The sequence below is a fragment of the Tursiops truncatus genome, chromosome 12 (assembly GCF_011762595.2).
Source record: "Tursiops truncatus isolate mTurTru1 chromosome 12, mTurTru1.mat.Y, whole genome shotgun sequence".
Classification (NCBI taxonomy): domain Eukaryota; kingdom Metazoa; phylum Chordata; class Mammalia; order Artiodactyla; family Delphinidae; genus Tursiops; species Tursiops truncatus.
This window is the reverse complement of record NC_047045.1, coordinates 88,845,010-88,866,756: the sequence shown is the minus strand read 5'-3', so window position 1 is coordinate 88,866,756 and position 21,747 is coordinate 88,845,010. Positions and strand designations below refer to the sequence as shown.

At 56.6% G+C, this 21,747-nt stretch overlaps 1 long non-coding RNA gene across 2 annotated transcripts in view; it reads right to left on the bottom strand.

Moving 5' to 3' along the window:
- Positions 1 to 876: 876 nt before the first annotated feature.
- Positions 877 to 21,747, bottom strand: part of LOC141276060 (uncharacterized) — a 36,910-nt gene continuing 16,039 nt past the window's right edge. The window contains exon 2 of one of the 2 annotated variants that reach the window (XR_012324995.1): positions 877 to 20,853. This is a non-coding gene — a long non-coding RNA (uncharacterized lncRNA). The remainder of the gene's footprint in view (positions 20,854 to 21,747) is intronic. The other variant, XR_012324996.1, reaches the window with a different exon arrangement.

Genomic DNA, 21,747 nt, shown 5'->3' with positions numbered 1-21,747 from the left:
CACGTGGCCTGGGCGAAGCAGGGCACTGAGTCTTTACCTCGGCCACTAAACGGCCAATTCTAGGTGACCAGCTGTGGAGTTTTATTTGTATAAAATACTTAGTGCCCTATAATTAAAGATATAGCTTTAGTTACATAATTAACTATTAAATATGAAATAATTGGTATTAATTAACATAATTAACTAATTTGCATTTTTCTATTTTTACTGTATAATTTTGAATATTTAGAAGAAATATATACTCTGAAGCAAAATAATTTTTAGAATATTTTGTTTCTTTATATTTAATTTTTTGATGTTTATTTTACGTATTCAGACTTGGGCCTTATAAATGCAATTCCATTTTTCATCCTAATTTAGATCACTAATGTCAATAGAACATAAATGACGTGAAAATCTTGATTTTTAGCCACATAGTTTTTGCAAAATATACAAAACTGTATGAATTTTGTACGCCTTTAGTTTGTATAATCCGGGCATTAACAGCCCGTGGACAGAACACCTGAGAGTGCACAACAGTCATTGAATCCAGTTGTCTTTGCTACTTTGCCAGTTTTCATCACATATGTTAAGTATGATCACCTTTGTGTGTGCATTTCTGGTTCTCCATGTGGAAAGACAGAAACGCTTTATCTGACAGCTGGTTGACCCAGTTTATGACTTTCCAGTCCTTACACACGTGCCACTCGGCCTCCGCTCTACTCTGGGCCCACACCCAGGGCAGCCTAGACATTGGAATAAATCTACTTGAAACTTTACTTTTCCTTCCTGGTATCATTCAGTAGCTTAAGAGTCCAAGGAGCCTCTCCCTCTCCAGCTGGAGGAGCCTGAGTCCTCCGGCCCGTGTCTGGGAAAGGGGGCCCTTGGTGGACAGGAAACTCTTTCTAAAGCTGGGGGGCGGAGGCCGGCTGGCAGCCGCGCTCACAGAGCTTGACTCACACACCTCCCTGCGCTCCTTTCAAGGTGTGTAGAAATCGGGAGTCCGGGTGGACTGAGGCCCAGTGGAGGGTGAGGCTCCCCCAGACCTGGAGGAGGAGGGCCCTGAGCAGGTGGCCGGCAGCTGCGGCTCCAGTCCCCGCACTGCGGCCCCTGGTGCCCGGACAAGCCCCTGTGCCCTCGCCGCCAGTGTGTGCACGGCAAGGGCAAGGCTTACTTGCAGTTTCACAGTTTAGTTAGATACGCCTCATTCGGATGGAGTCTGTACATGGAGATACAGAGGCGTATGAACCTGAAGCCTAAGTCAAATGCTTCGAAAAGATCCCACGGAGAAAACTCCCCAACAGTTCACACCAGCGCAGGCGTGGATGAGACAGCTGTAGACGATGGAGGGGGGAACAGTCACAGCTGTAGATGATGGAGGGGGGGACAGTCACAAATGTAGATGATGGAGGGGGAACAGTCACAGCTGTAGATGATGGAGGGGGACAGTCACAAAGCTGAGTCGTCTGCACGGCGGCAGCTTTTGCTCCGCCCGGGTCCACCTGACCACATTCAAACGACTCCATCTCACCATAAAATGGTCGGATTAAACGGATGGTTGGACGCGGAAATGGCTCAGCGGGTGGGAGGACAGATGGTCGGATGCAGTGATGAGCTGGTAAATGTTTGACAACCTGCTCCCTGAAGAGAAGGGAGGCCTGATGGCTAGCATTCGCCGGAGTGCGTGGTGTCAGGGAACCCGTCACGGCCTGCTTCACGCCCGAGCGTGAGGTCTCTGGGCGAAGAGCTGGATGAGATGCACACGGTGCGCGCGGTCCGCCTGGCGAGCGGGGCAGCCGCTGCAGCCCCCGCCAGTCACAGAAGTGACGGCCGCAGACGTGGATGCACGTTCTTGGGGAGACCCCTTCGCGGCTGCAGGGAAAGGCTGCGGGAAGCCGCTGAAGGAAACCATGGCCCGGCCACATCAGAGCCGCCGGCTCTCCAGTGTCATGTCTCAGCAGGGTCGCAGCTGCCCTCCCGCCAGCGCCTCGTGTTCGGTGAGGACCCCAGGCCGTCTTGACCAGGCACTTTATCCACTCACCCTCGGTCACTCACTAAAGTCCTCCCGTCACCAGGCACCTTTCTTCCAGAACCTCCTGTGTCACCCCTCCCTCCGGCCTGACTTAGACAGCGTCAGGCCCGCCGCCGGAGTCTGAGAACCTGGAGATGCCACGTAGCACCGACGAGGCCACTTTGTAAGTGAGGTTGAGACTTGGAAGCTGTTTGTTTTCTGTTTTTTTTTTTTTTCTCTTGGCTCACTGGGAGCTGTTCTTGATTCCCAGAGATAAGCGGTATGAAAGCGAAACACAGACTTCAGAAATGTCCAGACCTTTTCTGGGAAAAAACCTGGGCTCTGTTTGCTTTCCTTTTCTTCTTAAAGGAATTTGAAAGAGGAAGAAGGTGCCGCAGGCGCAGGTCCGGCCGGGTGGGAGCAGCGAACAGGGGGGCGTCTGTCTCGGCCGCCCTTCTCCCTGCGTGGGTCTGGAAAGTCTGTGACAGGCCGGGGGAGCTGGCCAAGGGGTGGAGGCCTACGGGGGGCCTCGGGTCCCTCAGCAGCCCAGGCCTTTTGGTGGCAACGGCGCACACGAGGCTGAGCCGCACAGGGAGGCCCTGGAACCCGAAGTCTGCACGTCTGTGGCCCCGAGATAAATGGAGCGGCGGGTCTGGCTGGGACTTGCGGTGGCCAAACGCAAGGCGTGTTGTATACAAGAGGCTGGATCTCACAGTCCTGGCTTCAGATTCCCCCTCGCTGTGATCAATAACGTGTCATATGTAACTAAGACAAACGCCGCCGCGTAATGGCCCCGTGTTTATGAAGTCAATATATGGCTTGTAGGGAACTCCTTGGCGTTGTTTGTGCGCCGTATAAATATTTTAAGGTTGTGCCAGTAACAGGAGTCTCTGTGTATATTACACAGAGTTCTCTTTTATCCGGTTTGGAGAAGTCGGTCCAAGGAGCGGATGCATATTGTCCAAACAAACATTTGTTTCCTCCTCCAGCCGGCTGGGTGGACTGCCGTCCCCCCGCTCCCCAGGGAGACGGGCGGCCCCAGCGTCTGTTCACCGGTGGGGAGCCACTGGGCCGGGATCCTGTGGTGTGTGTGTGGTGTGTGGTGTGTCTCATGGTGCGTGGTACCCTCTGCTATGAATGGAACATCTGTGGATGGAATTTCAATTAACAATGAAAAACTTTCAGCCGCCCTCGAGTCCAGCTCCCGGTGCCCGTGTGCTGGTGAAGTCCTACGACCATCTCACAAGGCACACTTCAGCCGCTGAAAGGGGAACGTAAGGCTGACGTCAAGCTTCCCAGATACAAGGAGGAGACGGTCCACGTGCCCGTGAGCCCATCCTGGCCCCTCCTTCTCCAGGCTCGCCGTGCCAGGCGAGGCCTCCCCACGTGTTGGGCTCCTTGGGACATGCTCCTTCCGGAAGCGCTGGGAAAGGCAGGTGCTGGCTGCAAACCCAGACCTGTCATGTCGTTCAAGGGACTGGAATCAGCTTCCAAAGGAAGCCTGGGTCTGGAGCAGGTGGAACCAGCCCAGGAGGAAAAGCAGCCCGGCGGGTCTGTGGACCCCCCGCTGGGCAGCACGAGCACCAGGGGGTCCAGCAGCCGCGCCGAGCTGTTCACACGCTGGCAGGGGCGGGGGGCCCGGGCGGGGTGAGATGGGGAGAGGGAGGGTCTGGCCTTCGGCGGAGGGAGGTGTGAGGAGGCCCCAGAGGAGGAAGAGGGTGGGTGGGTGCATGGAGGACAGGGGCGTGGAGTCCCTGGGAAAAGGCTGCAGAGGACAGAGGCTGGGAGCAGCCCCCAGGCCCTGTGAGAGCGGCCCACACCCTGGGCTCTGTGGGCGCAGACGGCTCCTCCGCCAGCGTCCTCCCCGGAGGCCCTCGGGGGAGCCTCGCTGCCCTAAGACGCAACATCTCCATTTCCACGCAGCCCGAGAGGCAGCCAGTCTTCATCCTGTTAGAACAGACATGACTTAGGACATAACCGAGAGCCACCTGGGACCAAACAAACGACAGGGCTGAGAGTCAGCATCGCAGTGCAAAAGAGGGCGGCTGCAACCCGCACTCCTCAACCAGAGATTTGGAAAGAGCTCCCCAAGGTCACGTGCCCGAGCTCCGTCCCCTGGAATGAGCTCACACGCCTTGGAGCCCCCCCAAGTGTAGACGCGTTTCCTGAACTTCAGCCCCATTTCTTCCGTCCTATCCCAGACAACGCCTCTTCCTGCCTCCAGCGCATTGACTGGATGGAAATGGGCTGAAAAGAGCAGGGCCGCCTGAGGCGGCTGGACCCAGACGGCAGATGCTGGGCCCTCGCCATCACCCGCCCGGGCCGCCCCCCCGAGCCCAGCGCCCTCTCACAGGTGAACAGAAGGCAGGGACAGGAGGCAGAGAGCACGAGTCACCCTGAAAGAGAAGCAGATGAGACACGTCAGGCCGGGGACACTCCACCCCTCGCGTGGTTCACCCTCGCAGGCGGGGGTCCCTCCTCAGGCAGGGCTGGGGGTCCCTCGTGAGCAGGGTGCTGGCTTTCCTCTAGGACAGGGCCTGCCACCCACTTGCACCATGAACAGGGCAGAGCACGTGCGTGTGGCCCGTCAGCCTGGCCTCAGAGTCAGGCGGTTGTGACAGAGGCTGTACGTCCATGAATCCTGAAATACTGACCATCTGGACATTTGTGGGAAAGCCATGCACAGCCACTGTGTTCCTGTGGTTTAGAGAGGGGACCTCTAGTCCCTGGGACGCAGCCAGACGGTGCCTGACCACATGGCCCCAGACTTTCTTCCTGAGCCCGTCCTGGTCCCACACCCAGCGGAGAAGGGCGTGTGCAGGCTGAGACCCCCTGGACGCAGGCCCTGGGCAGCCGCAGCTGCCTCCTCGTCGGCCGGGTTCTGTTCCACCGGTGTCGTCGGTCTGCTCGAGCTTTTCCCCAGGAGCACCTGCACGCATTTCCTGATGCTCAGCCCTCCAGGCAATTGGCTCGTCCGTCGCAACTTGGGCCCTGCTCACCCTCTGTGATCAGGGAGGGTGTCTGCTGCTCAGACAGCGGACGGGAGCTGAGAGGTGGTGGACCCCTCTGTCCACTTGCACACAGTAGGCACTTAATAAATGCCTGGTGCTCAAAAAAAAACCCTGCTCCAGCCTCTGCGGTGGGCAGAGTGCCCCCTGGCAGGTGGCAAATCCTAGCTTGCACCCTGAGGCTCAAACAGCCAGGAGGCACCAGGCTGGAGCGCAGAAGCACCTGCTCAGGTACCGGCCTCTCAGCGGAAAACCAGGTGTGACTAGACGCAGGCGTCTGGGCCCCCTCCTGACTCAGCAAAACCACACCCCTCCTTCCCTCCCCTGGGGCGGCCCCCACCCACTCCCTGGTGCTCCCCTGGTGCCGTCACCCCACCTCCACCCGGAAAGGCCGATCTGGACCCTGGGGATCCTGGGTCAGATTCCTGGAGGCCCTTCATGCCAGAGAGCTTCTCTACGCCAGGCCTCCGCCCACCGTCCTGCTCGCTGATTAAACCTCCAAGTCCGGCCGTCGTGAGCGACCTGGGCCCTTCCAGGCGGACCTGTCACCCTGGAAGCTTCTGCACTAGAGCCGACTCTCCCTGGCTGTGAGGGTGCAGGGAAAGCGAGCCATGGCGGCTGTGAGACCCTAACTCTACGGGTTTCCTGTGAAGCCAGGCGCCACGGGGCACTGGACACAGGGTACCTGCCCCTCTGCTCCATGAAAGGCTGGGCGTGTGTGCCTGTGCGTGCACGTGTGTCAGTGCACTGTGCGTGTGGACGCACATGTGAGTGTGTGTGCCCCACATGTGCACGCGCGGTGCACGCATGTTTGCATGTTGGTGCACATGTGCACGCGTATGGACTTGTGTCAGTGCCGCCTGTACAGATGGAGCCGCAGTGCTCCTGGAGCCAATGCAGAGAAAGGAAAGGGAGGCCAGGCGAGGGGAAGGGCTCAGCCTGCCGGGCGGCTACTCACAGACCCAACACCCCAGCGGCCTTTGGCTCCAGCCCAGGGATGCCCTGGGCCGTGGGGGAGTGAGGGCTGTGCTGGAGCATCGGAGGCCCTGGGATGGACGGGCAGGAGGACGGCCCTGCTCACAGCACGTGCTGTGCAGGACCCCTCCCAGCAGCCCACCTCAGGGCCTCCCGGTGCACACGTGGGAAGGGTCAACACTCGCTCACGTGTGGCGCCGAGGCCAGGGCACCGGCGGGGACAGCTGGGTGTGTCTTCAGGCCACACAGCCTCTTGGCTCCGTGACCTTGGGCAATGCTGGCAGTTGGGATGTGCAGCCTTTCCAGGCTTTCTGCAAGGACGAGATGAGACGTCCAGCAAGTCGCAGTGCCCACGTGCAGGGCCAGCGGGGCCAGCGCCCCGTCTCCTCTGCTCCTCCCGGGGCCCCGCCTCCCACCTCCGCACAGATGCGTACTCACACCCGCACGCACCTTCACGCTCGCGCACTGTCGGCCACACCCTCCGAAGACAGGCCACCCGGCATCCGGTAGGAAAGCAGACCGTGTGAGTCCTGCGGCCACACTGGCCTGGAGCCCAGGCACCACAGCCTCTTCTCAGCTCCCTGAGCTGCAGGGGCGAAGCCAGCAGTGCAGATGTGGGCCCAGACCCAGGGCCGCTGGGCCCTTCGATGGTCCTTCCATCATCTGGAACCATCCACCGTGTCTCCCTTCAGATCTGCCAGATTGGCTGGAGTCGGAGCTGCCCCTGCTTGAGGTTCTGAATAACAAAATGCAAACCAGGGTGATGCAGACACGGAACTCCCTGAGGACCGTCCGCCGAGGGGAGAACCAGATGTAAGACGTGCATCTCAGGAAGATTCTTAAACATTTAATGTCATAGAGCCTTCTGAGATGGTGATAAAAAACGGAAGACCCCATCCCTGGAAACTTGGAATTATTCCTCTACCAAACATGAATGTATATTTTTATATTAAACATTCATTTATATTTCAAATACTTCAGTCATTATTATTAATGTAATTATGTACACCCTGCTGCACAATATCAATGTTAACGTGCAACTTTGGGCGTCAATGCAATTTAGAGGAAAACCAAGTTCACAGATTGGATGTTTAGACCACGGGGGAGGTGAGTGTTTTTTTTAACAAACCCTGGAGTTATTCTTCAAGTCACGCAGAAAAGTAGGCTCCTGAAGGATTAGCCTTCGGAACGATCTCCTCAGGGTTGAGCAGCGGAGTGAACGATTGTGTTGGGGAAGATCTACCCATGGCTGTTTTAACAGGCGGGTGAGCCGGTAGCGCCAGCTGTGCTCTTGCCTCCCCTTCACCCCTGCCTAATCTGCGCGGGAGCCCCGTGGGGAGGGGCTCGCGGGGAATCCCACAGGAGGGGATGCGGCCCTGCGCCTCTTCTGAGGCATCGTTAGGCGGGTGAGCAGCTATGGGCCCCACCCTCCCAGTCTCCCCAGCTCAGCACGGCACCCGGACGGAGCATCTTATGCTCCAGGCTGTTACCCAGCAGCTCCCTCCCTCCACGGCACCCCGATCGGGACGTGCCCCCAGGCAGACGTAGTGGCCGCACAGACAGGCGCGAGGACAGCACTGTGGCCACGGCCGTTTGCCCTCGCGTCAGCCCCGCACATGCAGCCACCACCCTGCACTCGGGCCTCTCCCGAGCTGCACATCCCCTCAACTGTCTCCGTGCACGTCGGGGGCAAAAGGGGCGCCACTCACTGCTACCTGCTCCCGGAGACAAGGGTTTGAGTTGTGTTGTGATTTACATGGAGCTGTCCTCCTGGTGGAGGCCAAGATAACCACTTCTGAAGACGTTGCCTCTGACGGTGACAACTGCACACAGAAGTGGTCACAGGCCGGCCTCCACCCAGCCTGGCCAGTATCTGGACCAGGTGGGTCTTAAATTAACACTGATTCTCCACAGCACAGCCTATCCCCACGGTGAGGATAGAGAGTAGACGCGCCTAGTGACCCTACAGCAATGCCACCCGGCCACAAGGGGCTGCGTTCACATTCGTTCATTTGCTTCAAAGCACGTGTGAGTCTGGCCCAACGTGACGATGAGGATGGTCCCAGAGTACAGCCCACCCGCCGACACCAAGCAGTGCTCAGACCCCAGCGCCGCGCGCGCGTGCTTGGACAGCCCCGCGCGCCGCAATGATCTGCTTACGGAGCCGGGTTTCCCTGGGACGGCGGCTCCCTGGGGAAGCGGCCTGCCGTGCCACGCTGAGTGTCAGGACACGCCACCTGGGCGGCGACAGGAGCAGGCTCCCACGGGACCTGGGCGTGGGGACCCGGGTGAGCCCTGCCGGACGAGGTCTGGGGAGCTCTGTGAACCGCTCCGAGACCCCCGTGAAATGTGCGTGTGCACACACGTGCCCACATACCTGCGCAATGCACACGTGTACCACGTGCCCACACGCACACACACACGACTGGGTGTGCATGGCAGGAGCCATTTCTATAGGCAGCCCCCCATGGGCACCCCTGCCAAGGGCCTCTCGTCCTGGGGGAGAGACCCAGCGGTCAGTCCTGGAAGAGTGCCGTGTGAGCCAGGAAGCCTCCGCCCTCCTCCAGGGGAACCAGGGCAGCAAGTGGCTTCTCTCAGATCCCGGGGCCGGCGTCCCCGCACCGGTGACCGAGGACAGAAGGCCCTTCCGGGAAGTGGCCTCGTTCCTGCTACACCAGGGAGGGCGGGGCACAGAGTTTACTCCCGGTTTCTCCTCCTCAGCTGCAAGACCTTTGCTAGAAGTGTCCTGGAGCCGACCTGACAGGAGAGGGCTTCCAGGGGATCAGGGGCCGCACGGAGGGGCAGCCCGTGCCAGGATCGGGGACGGGTGGGGGGCGCAGGAGGGAGAGTAGAGGCTCCCGCGGGGCGAGGCGTGTGCGCAGGACGGGCTGCCAGGGTGCCAGGGCGTTTGGGTGGCACGCCCCCGAAGCTCTCGGCACCACGGGGCACCCGTGGACAGAGGACACCTCGTGGGAGACGCACAGCCCCAGGGAGGAGGAACGGCTCTTCCGTGGAGGAAACGTGAAAACACCTGTGCGAGGAGCCTGGGCCAGTTGGAAACCGGTCGCATCAGGGACCCATTGTTACTTAAGACGCGCAGAGCCATGGAGACCTTCTCCGTTCCATCCAGTACCCGCGGCAGGTTGAATAGCAGCCCCTGTGGCCCGCACAGGTCCACGTCCCGTCCCCAGAACCTACGTCACTTTACACGGCGAAGAGGACTTTGCACGTGGGATCAAGGGATGGATCTGGAGACAGGAGATTATCCGGGCTTAGCTGTTGGGCCCTTAGAGAGGGACGCAGGAGGGGCCCAGCCAGGGAGCGCCGGGGGCCCCTGGCAGCTGGGGCAGCAAGGCCATCGCTCTCACCTCCAGAAGCAGCCCTGCCACCGCCCGGATGTGAGCCCAGTGAGGCCGATTCGGGCGTCCAGGGCTGTAGGAGTACCTTTGTGCTGTTCCAAGCCACTACGTTAACAGCGTCAACAAGGAACTAATACAAACACCTTAGTGCTTTATTCTAATGAACAGGAAAACATTTTTTGAAAATCTGTGATAACTTTCACAGGTTCACACTCTAGACCTCTCATCCTACTTTTTCCATAAGATTCTATGTCTTTCAACGACAAATTTCCTATCACGAAGGTTCACAGAAACTTGACTCCTAGACTCAGGGAAGAACTTCTTTGTTAACCATCTTCTGTCTCTTTTCTTTTATCCAAGAGGTAAGCCTGTTTTCAGGGGGTCCCACTTCTTCCCCACGAAGGGGGCTGGTGTTGGTAAAGCAAAGCCCCAGCGGCATTGTTGGGCGAACAGGTGGCTTGACTTGTTTACGCTCTACACGTGGCAAACTCGGGGCCCAAAAGCCCTGGAGCAGAATTCTGCACACGCTTCCCGTCTTGGCCCCCAGTACGAGCTCTTCTGCACGACAGAGGCAGAGGGGATTCAGGTCTGCTGTATGCTTCTCCACCCTGACTCACTCCGTTTCCCTGCACCCGGGGCAGGGATGGAGCTGGAATACTTACAAACGGCCCAATGATGTTGCCCGTTGCGCACCCCTGCTACCTCTCCCGAGCCAGCCTGCCCGCCACCTCCCAGGGGCATGTATCCTGGAGGACAGGCCACACGGTCAGGCTTCCAGGTGTCGGTCACCCCACTTGTGGCGTCTGCCGATGGCTGCAAGGCCGGCTGTGATGGAAACACCAACGCATGCTCCCTCGAGGTGGGATGGGCTTAGGCTGGCAGGGGAAGAGGGTGGGTTCAGAGCTGGACACTTTAAGTTTGCAATGCCTTGTGGTATCTAAGTAGGGATATCCAGTACTCTTAAATAATCCGTATCTCAAGAGAGATCGGGGGCAAAAATGCAGACTTTGGGCCATCAGAATATGGTTCTCCGTTCCAACTGCAGGAACGAGTGGGAGAAGGTGCAGTTATAAGGGAAGGTGGTCAGTGATGGAACAGGGGGGCTCCAACATTCGGGCACATGAAGAGAAGAGCATTAGAACAACAGAGAGGGTGGCGTCAGGGGAAACGGAAAAGGAGAGGCTCTCGGGAGAGAGAAGGGGGATGGAGACCCAGGGCCCCCGCTGGATTCGGCAACGAGGGTGCGTCGTAGCAGCCTGGCTAGAGCAACGGCGGTGTGCTAGCCAGGTGGAGGAGGGCTTAGGGGAGAGCACAGGACGGAGGAGACTTCGGCCGCCCCGTGACTTAGAGGGAGGGGAGAAGAGACGGGTTTTAATGCCTCTGTTTGCAGATAGAGGGACCCAAGCAACATGCCATCTGCAGCAACATGGGTGGACCTAGAGATTGTCATGCTCAGTGAGGTAAGTCTGACAGAGAAAGACAAATATCCTGTGATATCACTTATACGTAGAACCTAAAAAATGATATAAAAGAACTTATTTACAAAACAGAAACAGACGCACAGATGCAGAAAACAAACTTATGGTTACCAAAGGGGATGGGCGGGAGGGATAAGTTAGGAGCTTGGGATTAACAGATACACATACTGTGTATAGAGTAGATAATCAACAAGGACCTACTGCACAGCACAGGGCACTCTACTCAATATCTTGTAATAACCTATAATGGAAGAGAATATAAAAAAAGATTATGTATTTTTACACATACATATAACTGAATCACTTTGCTGTTCACCTGAAACTAATACATTTTAAATCGACTATATTTTCAATAAAAAAAATTTTTTAATGTGCCCACCAAGACCTTTGCGGGGAACACAGCTGAAGCCAGCAGAGGAGAATGCTGCAGAGCTCACCAGCTTCTCAGTCTACTGTGAGGTCTGAACATTTTTAAGAAGGTTTGAAAAGAAAAGGGCTTTTGTCGCCCTACACCCTCGGTTTGTGGTCCCCAGCGTCCCCTGCCCACCACTCACAAGACCCCACTTCCCCACGGGCCCAGACGCAGCCCTGAGCGTGGTCACGTGACACGACCGGTGCTACAGGAAGGAAATCCCGGCAGGCAGACCGCCCCCCAACGCGGCAAGGCCGCAGACCTGCACGGGGGGCGAGGGCTCTCTCTGCCTTAACCTGGAACCCAGACCTTCCCGGCCCCGATCCTACAACTTACAGCAGCTGGGCTGCGTTTGAGTTTGCATTTGCAGAGGTTTGCAAAGGAAAAGGAGCATAGAAGGGGTAGTGACAGTGGGCAGAAGAGGAGTGACGCTAGGGTAGAAGGGTCAGGATGGAGACTGTGCTCCACGACGCATGTGTGTACCAAGCTCAGCTGTGCCTTTTTATGCCCGAGATCAATAGGCCGCAGTGTGCGTGGCCATCGCCGAGCTGCTGAGGTGGAGGCCCGAGCGAGCCCGTGGGTCTGGGGGTGCAGCTGCTGCTGGTAGATTTGTTACCCTTGACAAAGTGACATCGCAGCGCCCTCGGGGCAGGAGAGCGGGCTTTCCTCCAGGCAAAGGCCTGTGGGGCTTAGCGCGCAGCCGGGCAGCCCTGTTCTCAGACTGGCTGAAAGCGTCGGTGCTGGGAACAGCTCAACTCTCCCTGAGCTCAGACAGCAGAGAGACATGCTGCAGGGAGATGTCAAACGGTCAGTTCTGCAAAGACCGGCGCTCAGGCCAAGCTCCTGTGTCAAAGATGGAATTCTCTGTACAACGTGAGTCAAGGCAACTTACACCCATTAACGACGACCTGCTCAGTGTATGTCTCCCTGTCCAGCCTTCAACAAGACACACGAAGACGGCCTCGTCTTGCAGGAAGTAGGAGGAGAACTGACGTGGCTTCTCCTGTCTCCAGGTGGTCTGTGCTCCACGCCAACCCGCCCTCCGTCAGCTCCGCTTCTGAGATGAGGGGCCCGTCAGGGGCAGGATGACAGGGCACAGCCCCACCGTATGCCAAGGGCAATGCCAAGGGCAATGCCAAGGTGGCAGCCATTCGGAAGTGGAACTCATGGTGCTAATCCCTTGATTTTCACTGTCCACCAGAACTTCCTTTGATCATGGAAACGTGCTGCAGTCTGCGCCGTCCAATCCGGTGGCATGTGGCTACTGAGACTGAGGAGATGAATTTTACATTTCATTTCATTTTAATTAACTTAAATGGCCACACGTGACTCATGCTACCACACGGGACAGCAGAGGCAGTCGCTGGAGCTCTTGTTTTATTTACAGACTATCAGGTCCGAAATGTATTTGATGGAGTCTGAAGGTGACAGGGAAAGTGCACTAACCTAGCTAGAAACTTTATCTGGACGGGACTAACAAAGACAAAGTGCAGTGGTGAGCCCTTGTGTTATTAAGTCTGTATTTCAAACTGTGCTTTATCTGGGACAACACTCCTGAAAATCTCAGTCTTTTGCTTGGCTGCCTCCAGGATTCCGAAGACAGAGAACTCCCAAGGCATGCCGTGCAGTGCCGGCACCCAGAGGAGAACGTCTCCTAATCACGCCTAATGAACAGCTGTTGCGAGTGAGCCTGGTCAGCTGTTTGCGTTCATCACGGACACTTTACAGGTGACGGGCAGAGGGTCAGGCTCCAGAGGGGAAACCACACCACGGGGGTCTCTGCCCCAGACGATGGATCAGGGGCTGGAAGGGACCCGGCAAGGTCATTAGGTCATTAGCTCCCAGCTGATCAAGACCGTGTACCAGTTATCTGTTGCCGCGTAACAAATTCCCCCAAACGTAGCAGCTCATACCACAAATACTTACTATCCCACATGATTAATGGAAGTCTGGGAGTGGTTCTGTCAGGCGGGTCTGGTTCTCGTGAGGCTGTAGTCACCCGAAGGCTTGACAGCGCCCAGGACCCAGGACCCACTTCCGAGATGGCGCACAGCCATGGCCGGTGGCAGGAGGTCACAGCCCTGACCACGTGGCCTCTCCCCAGGGTGACAGGGCATCCCCACAAAGTGGCAGGAGACGTCCCTGGGAGCAAGAGATGCAGGTGAGAGCAAGCGGGAGGCCAGGGTGGCCTCTGTGACACAGCTGGGAAGTCCTGCAGCATCACTTCTGCACGTTCTGCTGGCCACACAGACCAACACGGTACAACACGGAGGGTGTGAGCACAGGGGACAGGCTCACTGGTGTGACCTCGACACTTCACCCTAACTTCTCATATCCATCCTGGCTGCTGATTTCAACTTCGTTTTAAACTCCATCCAAGTTTAGGTAACACATCATCTCCTTTCAAAATAAGAGACGGAGTTCCCATCCATGAAGCAAGCCCTCGTGGCCTCCCAAACCTCACCCTGCTCAGTCATCACCCCATTTCCTCAGGAGCCACCCCTCCCGCTGTCCATCTGCCGCCCACGGGCCGTGGACGCACCCGCTCCGTGAGGAGACGGGGCGCTAGGGGTAAGGCAGCGCCAGTGACGCCGGGGAAGAGACCAAACCGCGGTGCCGTGTGCACCAAGTGTTTGCTTATTCAGCACGTATTCACCGAGCCCTGCTCTGTTCCGGGTGGCATGTGGTGCCCCAGGATTCAGGGTGAGTAGCGGTGCTTCAAAGAACCCAGCCTCACCCCAGGTTTACCTGACAACGTCACAGTGTATAGATTTTCCTCCCTTAGATCTGAATCAACTCTTTTAATTTCCTATCTATGGTGTTATTTATTTTTTAAAAAGCAAGCGAAACAATACTCCAAAGCACACTGCAAAGCCAAAGGATGTGAGGGTGTTTCTCATGGATTTGGTCAAAAGCAATCTGGAATCCCTACAGGCGGCCTTTATGACCATGTTTACAATCTTTACCGAATCTCAGGCTTGAAGAGCAGGCCAGGCATGTACCACAGGGACGCTGCAGGGAGCAAGGAGGAAAAGCACGCCAGCAGTTTGCACAGCTCCGTCTGAGCGTCTGCCCCGCGGTGCAAACCACTGAACATCTTAAAAATAACTTTATTTAGAGAACCCGTATGGACTTTTGAGCCCATGACATAAACAGGCCACAGGGGGATTTTCCCTCATCTCCATTTCTCCCCATCTCACCCATGTGCTCCAGGAATGTTTAAGTTAATCACTAATTTTCGTTGTTCACAGCAGAACCCAGCAGAGAGTTCAGGAAAGGAGCCCCCTCCTCCCTCCTGAGCCTGCAGCTTCAAACCCGGCTGGATCTGGGAACCAGCGCGAACCTCGCACTCCCATGTGGACTTGCCGTGCAGACGTAGGGGACGATCCCCAAAGGTCCCTCTCAGGGGCTTCCTCGCTCTGACACTGCCGCAGTGACCCAGAAGCCCAGGGGAGGCCCCCTCATTCTCACAAGTAGACACTTGAAGGGGTGCCTCTGACCATCTCTAGGCCACAGGTTTGGATCAATTAGGAAATGAATAGATCCTTTATCACTCAGCCACTCCCCCCAGAAAACCATCTGAGAGATGCCCAGAATTGGAGGATGCTCAAAGGTGCCCAGATGAACCACACAGAACTCCCGCTACCCACGGGTACTCACTCTGGACACAGGCTTGGGTGAGGTCGGCCGTAAGTCAAGAAATCTCTTCAGGAGCTGGACGGGACTATGTCTTCAGACAGCGTCTTTCAGGAGCCGGTTCGGCACACCTGCCTCTAGGTGAGGCAGAGTAAGACCTGCTGCCTGTCTTTCTACATAAGCCTTTACAGGGATGTCACTGATTCTCCTACATGTCACCTTTGGCTGGCTTCTCTCCCACCAGCAGAGTTCAGTCGTTGGGACTGAGACCAAGGAGCTGCACAGCCTCAAGCATGTACTACCTGGTGTTGCAGGGAAAGTGCGCCGACCCTGCTCTGGGCCGCCACGTGGCAGCTCGTTAACTGGGCCGCACCAACACCAGACATGGATTCTTTAAGCTTCTCATTGCAGGTGCCTGGCCCGGGGGTCGACAGAGGTTCACAGTCACCTGCCGCCTGACAGCTGTGAGCTGCAGAGCCGGGAAGTGCAGCCAGGTCCGGGGCGGGACGGTGCCGCGGGGCGCCAGGCGGGAAAGGCCGCCGCAGCTCCCTGGGCCACGGGCGGTGGTGGGGACCCCGGCCCTGACTCCCTGGGGAGCTCGGCCTCCTCCTCAGGGCCCCTGGCTTCAGATCTGACTTACACATCACCCTCCTCAGGCTTTTTCTCCTCTGGGTTTATCTTTCCTTCTCATGTAAGTTATACTTGTTGAGCTCCTACTGTGCGCTGCACACACAATAGGACAGTGGAGAGCACTCTCTGCAGCGTCACAGGGTAGAGCATCGGCTCCACACTTCTAACCAAGTTGACCAGTCAGAGCAGTTTTCCACCCAACCCTGTGCTCTGTCAGCCGGGGAGCCAGGGGGACGTTGTGGGTTCCTCTCTACACAAGCCTCAGAGGTTATGGGACACCCCCCAAACCCCTCATGTCATCATAAACACCTCTGTGACCACACTTCTTAAACGGAATTGTGCACTCGTTCTCACCCCGCTGTATGGGGCCATTCCTTCCAGCCGCACGGCTTACCTCACCCGTCCACTCAGGCAGGGCTTCCGCAGTGTCCACGACGTGTGGGCACTGTGCTGGCCGTCTTGGAGCACACAGACCTGCTCACAGGACCTAGAGTCCTGCTGTTCAGACAGTGCCCGGGACCCGGCATCACCAGGAGTTTCTGGGTAGAAGCAGAACCTGTCCCACTTCACGCACATTGAGTCCGTCTCATTTTGACAAGATTCCCAGGTGACTCGTTGTCCATTAGAGTTGAGAGATGCTGCTCTAGGGAAGAGCTCACACACATTAACACAAAGGAAAGTGTGATCGAGGCCTCAGCTGGAGATGCCACGGGGGATGGTGATGGGGACAGTCGCTGAACTCTCCGTGCACTGATTTTGTACAGATACGGTCTTACCTGACCTTTTCTAGACCTTCATCAGGAGAGGATGTGACTGACGGATGAGACTGAGGCCTTGCGAGCTGGGTGTGTGTGCAGTCCACTCAGCTGGTCCTTGCGCAGCGCAGATTAGACCCAGGTTTGCCTGAACCGGAGCCCGTGAGCGTCTGCCCCCACAGACGCCCTGCCCCCTTCTCAGCTCCTGAGCCGCCTTACGGGCTGGGGCCGCCGCAGACCTCCATCTAAGGCATTGGCCGAATTTTCTGCTGACCAGTCGGCCAGTCTCTACTCATTTTCTCCCAGAAATGTCCACCCAGACCCTCTGGCCCCCAAGGCCCTGGAGGTCACTTGAGCCACAGCGATGGGTGCGTTTTCACATCCTCAGCCATGCAACCCCAGAAAAGGTGGGGTCAGGAGGGCCGAAGAGCCGGAGAAAAGAGAAGAGGCGCGGAAACGTTCGGACAGAGCCACTGGGTACACTGTACATGTCAGCGCATGCTCCCTCTCTGCAAATTCACTGCATTTGTGTTTTAAGAATGTTCCACCCAGGAATGCCAGTGTATATTTTGAATAAAGAATAGAATTAGCTCAAGTCAAGCCATGCGGTTTTCTATTATTTATGTAAACACTGAATCTCAAGCGATATCTCACTTTTACTTTCACTGAACTTAAAAGTCTTATATTAACAGGAATTAACAACTGCCTAGGATTCCGAATGGGTCATCTTCTTAAACCTTAACTATGTTAACTATCCCTTCACTATCTTAATTTCAACACCGAGGAGAAAAAAAATGCAAAAGAGACGTTCAAACAGCCTTCCAACTTCAGCAGAAATTCAGACACTGACCCGTGTCCTTCTGATGACGCTGCTCGTGCCAGGCTGGGAGCTCCGGTCCCTCTGAGCTGTTGGCCGGAGCAGCTGTCTGCCTGCTCGGGCGGCAGAGCGGGGGCAGCTCCCAAATACACAAAACTGCTTGGGGGGTCGAGTGAGAGAGGGGCCTGCCCCGGCCCGCTCAGCAGGGTCCCATTCCTGGGTGGGCAGGTGCCGCTGGAGAAGAGCCTGGTTCAGGGACAAAATGCACGTGGCACGCCCCTCGGGGGACCGCGCCACGCCCCCCAGGGGACCACGTCACGCCCTGGGGAGGAGCCTCTGCGCCAGGACAGCTCCTCCCCCGCAGGCCCTGCAGCCCCGAGTCCTTATGGCGCCGAAGCACAGACAGCGCGGTGCGTGCGGAGAGCGAGGCCTGCGTGGCTGAAACGCCCCGGGGTACCAGCGACACGCTCAGCGGCAGGGCTGCCAGGACCCATCAATCTGCACGAGCAGGAGTTATTGTTCATTTCGCCATCACCACACCCGAAATCTGTGGGCTCTTTAATGCATGTGCAAATATTTTCCAGAAAACTAGTTTTTATTTGCATATGAAAACTTCCCCTTGGTGCTTTGTCTCCAATAAGTTCCAAAACGTATATTTGCATAATGTGATATTTCTTGCTTTTTCTCTTTGACTTACACCTAGTCAACCCTCCCCCTAGTTGGTACCACAAACACGTGATTCGAGTATTGTCTTCTCTTGCTTTCGTCGTTCTGTTTCAGCTGATTTGTTCATAGTAATAAATACAAATGTCATTTTATTCCTGCTTGATATAAACTTTAAAGGGTAAAACTTTCATTTCTCTTGATGGAAAACGTCAGCCCAAAGTGGAAGCCAAACCACAAAATGTTTCCCTTTTCACAGCAGCGGGTTTCTCTTGTGGCAGCTACAGCAGGACAGTGTGAATGAACGTGGACCTGGGCCAGGAAGGAGCCCTGGGGCCACGGCCATGGGGAGGACACAGGAGTGGGCCCAGAGCAAAGCTCCTCTGACCACAAAGTTCTCTCGAAGAGTCAGCTTCCCGGTGCCCTTTAAACAATTCCGATGCAATCACCCAATTATGCTCGCTTTTAGCTATACATCGGCTGAGTAAAGGGAGGGGCATGACTGGTGACTCTTCTCACAAGAACCGTGGTGGTTACACATGCGCAGCATTTGGCCACACCAACCCAGACCTACCCTTAACGCATGAAGCCCAGATGCTGTGCGCACGGTAAAGGCATCGCTACAGACTCCCGACTGTTCAGCTAGAATTAAACCTCTCACTGATGGATGTCCACTCCCGGTCCTAGGACGCAGCTTCTGGTCTCACATTTGTTGATCGCCCACTACACGTGAGGCAATTCACAGGCCACACCTAGGCTTTCTTCACAGCTAATCTTCTTCTCGGAAAAAAATCTCAAAAGTCAGAAACTGAGTAGTCACTACTGTTAATTTATACCCACTGGATAATAGCTATAATAACAGACAATAATGTAACCATTCAAGGGAGAGGACAGTCACCCTGGGCTCACAAGGTCACCAACAGTTTCACAAGGAGACGGACCTGGGCAGAGGGTCTGGGTGCAGCTCTGGAGGTCAGTGGGCAGAGTCCACACGTGGAAGGAGTAGCCACGAAGGAGCAGCTGGAAGGGTCCACACCCCAGGGAGGCATGTGGAGACCGGCCAGCCCAGAGCAGGGGAAATAAAGCCCTTTCCCACAAACGCACGTCTTGTTTACCAGAGCCCAGCGTAATCACCCTTGGGTTTTAATTCAGGACAATTCAATGATCAGCTATTGAGTAATACGCCCGATGGTCTCCATTGCACTGATTAATCTCTAATGAAACAGAATAAGTAGGTGGGACGTGTCCAGGTATTCCAAGCCTGACAACTGTGGCTTCTAGACAGTAGTAGTTCAGGAAAACAGTCAAGGATATGGGGAAAAGCCTTGTCCTCAAGAGAGCCCGTCCTTCCGGGGGTGGGGGGCTCTCCTGGGCCTCCTGAGGGCAGGGCAGGGTTCTCACCAGTGGTCGCCTGCTACTCGTATTGAAGGCCCAATAAATCAGCTGATCGATTGATTCCACTTGAAACACCCCACCTTGCCTAACACTCTGTAAACACCCAGGACCCCTTCAGCAGCGCTCCCTGAGGAGCCCCTTCCTTCCAAATTTCCAAAAGACCAAGGGACGCCTGAAGGAACGATGGTCTCTCTGGAGACCGGCCTCTGAAGACGAAGGGGCTGTGAGGGATTCAAGTCCGGATCCAGATTCCACGCTCTGTTCGCTGGGCTGGACTCACTGAACCCTGCGGGCACTTCCCTCCCCTGAAGCCACCGGGCTCGAGGGGCCTCTGCTTAGTCCAGGCTTTGCCTCCTCATGATCTTTATTGACTGCAGAAAAGGAACAAATTCCGTAGCCTGAGGCTGTCTGAAGGTGACAAGTGAGTGGTGGGGAAATAGCCTCACTGGCTGGGTCCTCATGCTTCCGTGCTGACAGCAGTGCAGCCGCTTCCGGAAGGCTCAGCCCTGGTGTAGTGGGGAGCAGGTCCTCATGGAAGCGTCTTCTGTGAGCACAGAGTGCTCAGCACAGACTGATAAATTTAGGCTGAGCATTTAGAAGAGAGACCCTGCAGCAAACTGAAATACGGCTGGCAGGTGGAACCCAGGTCTGGCGCCCTATACGAGCACTCCCAGGTGACACGTGTGCGTTGCCTGTCATCTGACCCACGAAACACAGCACAGGTAGCCCTGGGCTGTAGCTAGGTGACATTTCCTGTCCAGGACCAGAAAAAAGAGCAGGTGTCCTGGCTCGTGAGAGAAGACGCCCCAGGTCTCCAGGAAACAGGACACTCTAGAGTGTGCAACCCCACTCCACCCCGGCTGTGTGTGTGTCACTCCCAGCACGTGTGCTTGCGCTCCTGGACGGCTTTCGGTGAGGGGTGCATCCTCGTGGAGGGGCCGGACCGCCAGGCCACTTGCTTGTGCAGCCACGTTTGCCACGAGCAGGGAATATTCCTAAGCCAGTGCCCGTGGTCAGGGGGCGTCCTGGGATGGAGGCAGGTCAGCCCCACCCCGGCCCCGTGGATGACGTCCCAGACTGGCGTGTTCCCAGAGCGGAGTCAGAGTGACCAGGGAGGGAAGAATCCGGGTCCCTGCCGGAACACAGCCCACAGACATCCGCCCTGAGTGTCCTGTCTCATCCAAGAAGGAAGAAGGTCGAAAAGTTCAGGCCAAATTAGTGGCAGATACATTTTTTAGGAGATATTTTCTGTAGCTCCAAAGCTGTACCCAAATCTAACACAGATCCTCAGACCCTAAAAATCGAATGATTCCGAGTCGCCCCGAACGCTTCCCAGTCCCAGGGGAAGAGAGCAACATTCTAACCGGAGGGGGTGGCCGCTGCTTGAATACCTTCCTACCAGAAAGTCACTTCGGACGCAGGGTTTCCCATGGAAGCGGAAAAGGGGCAAAGAGCTAACTTCAGGGAACCGTCGTCGCTGAAGCTGTCATGCCTCAGACAGATTTCAGGGAAAGCAGATTGTAGTGAAGACACATTTCAAACATGGAGACGATGAAACAGGCTGCGTGCCTTCCCTCAAGAACCAGGACGTCGCCCAGGAAATGCTGTGTGTGTGATGCAGAGGGCTACCCCGGACTCACGACATGGGCATCAGATCAAGCCCCAGCTAACCGTGACAGGTTGTAAAAGAACGAGCTAATCCACTTGGACAGGAGAGAGAAATGATACGTAGAACCTGGAACGAGGCGAAGAAGATGATCAGTATGTGCAGGTGACATGATTTGTGTGGAAAACCTTTTGATGACAGGCGGGTGCGGGCACGGAGCGCCACGTAATTGATGAACAGAACCGACAGGTGACGTGGGCGGCCAGTGCTGGGAGGTTGGAGAACAGCCTAGGGGGCAGGAGTGGGTGGGGGGAGGAGGGCGCAGGGCAGGCAGCTCCCACCCCAGGCCTGCTGCCCAGCACACAGGGACGCTGCCCCCTATGGGGTTTCCAGCAGGGGCGGAGCCTGGACTGATTCCCAGGTTTCAAGGGTCCTTTGGGGTCCAAACGGGCCGAAGGACCAGTGAAGGGTCCCAGCTATCCCGTGGCTGTGATCGTGCTAGGAGGGGCGGGCAGCCCCAGCCCTGGGGTCGGTGGGGTGGAGGCCCACGGGGGAGCCCTGGGGAGGGAGGCGCTGCCCCTTCCTGCTCGGCTTCCCTCCTGCCCCAGCAGCTCCAGACCCCAGCCCCATCCTGGAGCCTGGGCGTTGCTCCGCGGCACAGGCAGGGCTTGAAGAGGGGTCTGAGGAACCCCCCGGGAGGCCTTCTCCACCACCTTCTGTGTCCCACTTCCTCTTCCCGCCACTCCTCCCTTGCAAGCCTCTGGGTGCCCCCTCCTGCCACGCCTGTCACAGCCGCCCCGTCGCCGAGGCAAGGCTGCTGCAAGAGCCCTGTCCAGGTCTCCTTTCCACGTCAGGCGATTTAGACACGAAACTCCCCAGGTACCTATCTATCTCAAGCCCCCCCACCAAGGGACCTTTCCAGGAAAAGGCGGCCCATTTGGTGAGAGGGCTCGCGGTCGCCCACGGATTCCGAGAGGGTTCCTGCCCAGGTTTCGGGAGCACCCTGCACACGGTGAGCCCACG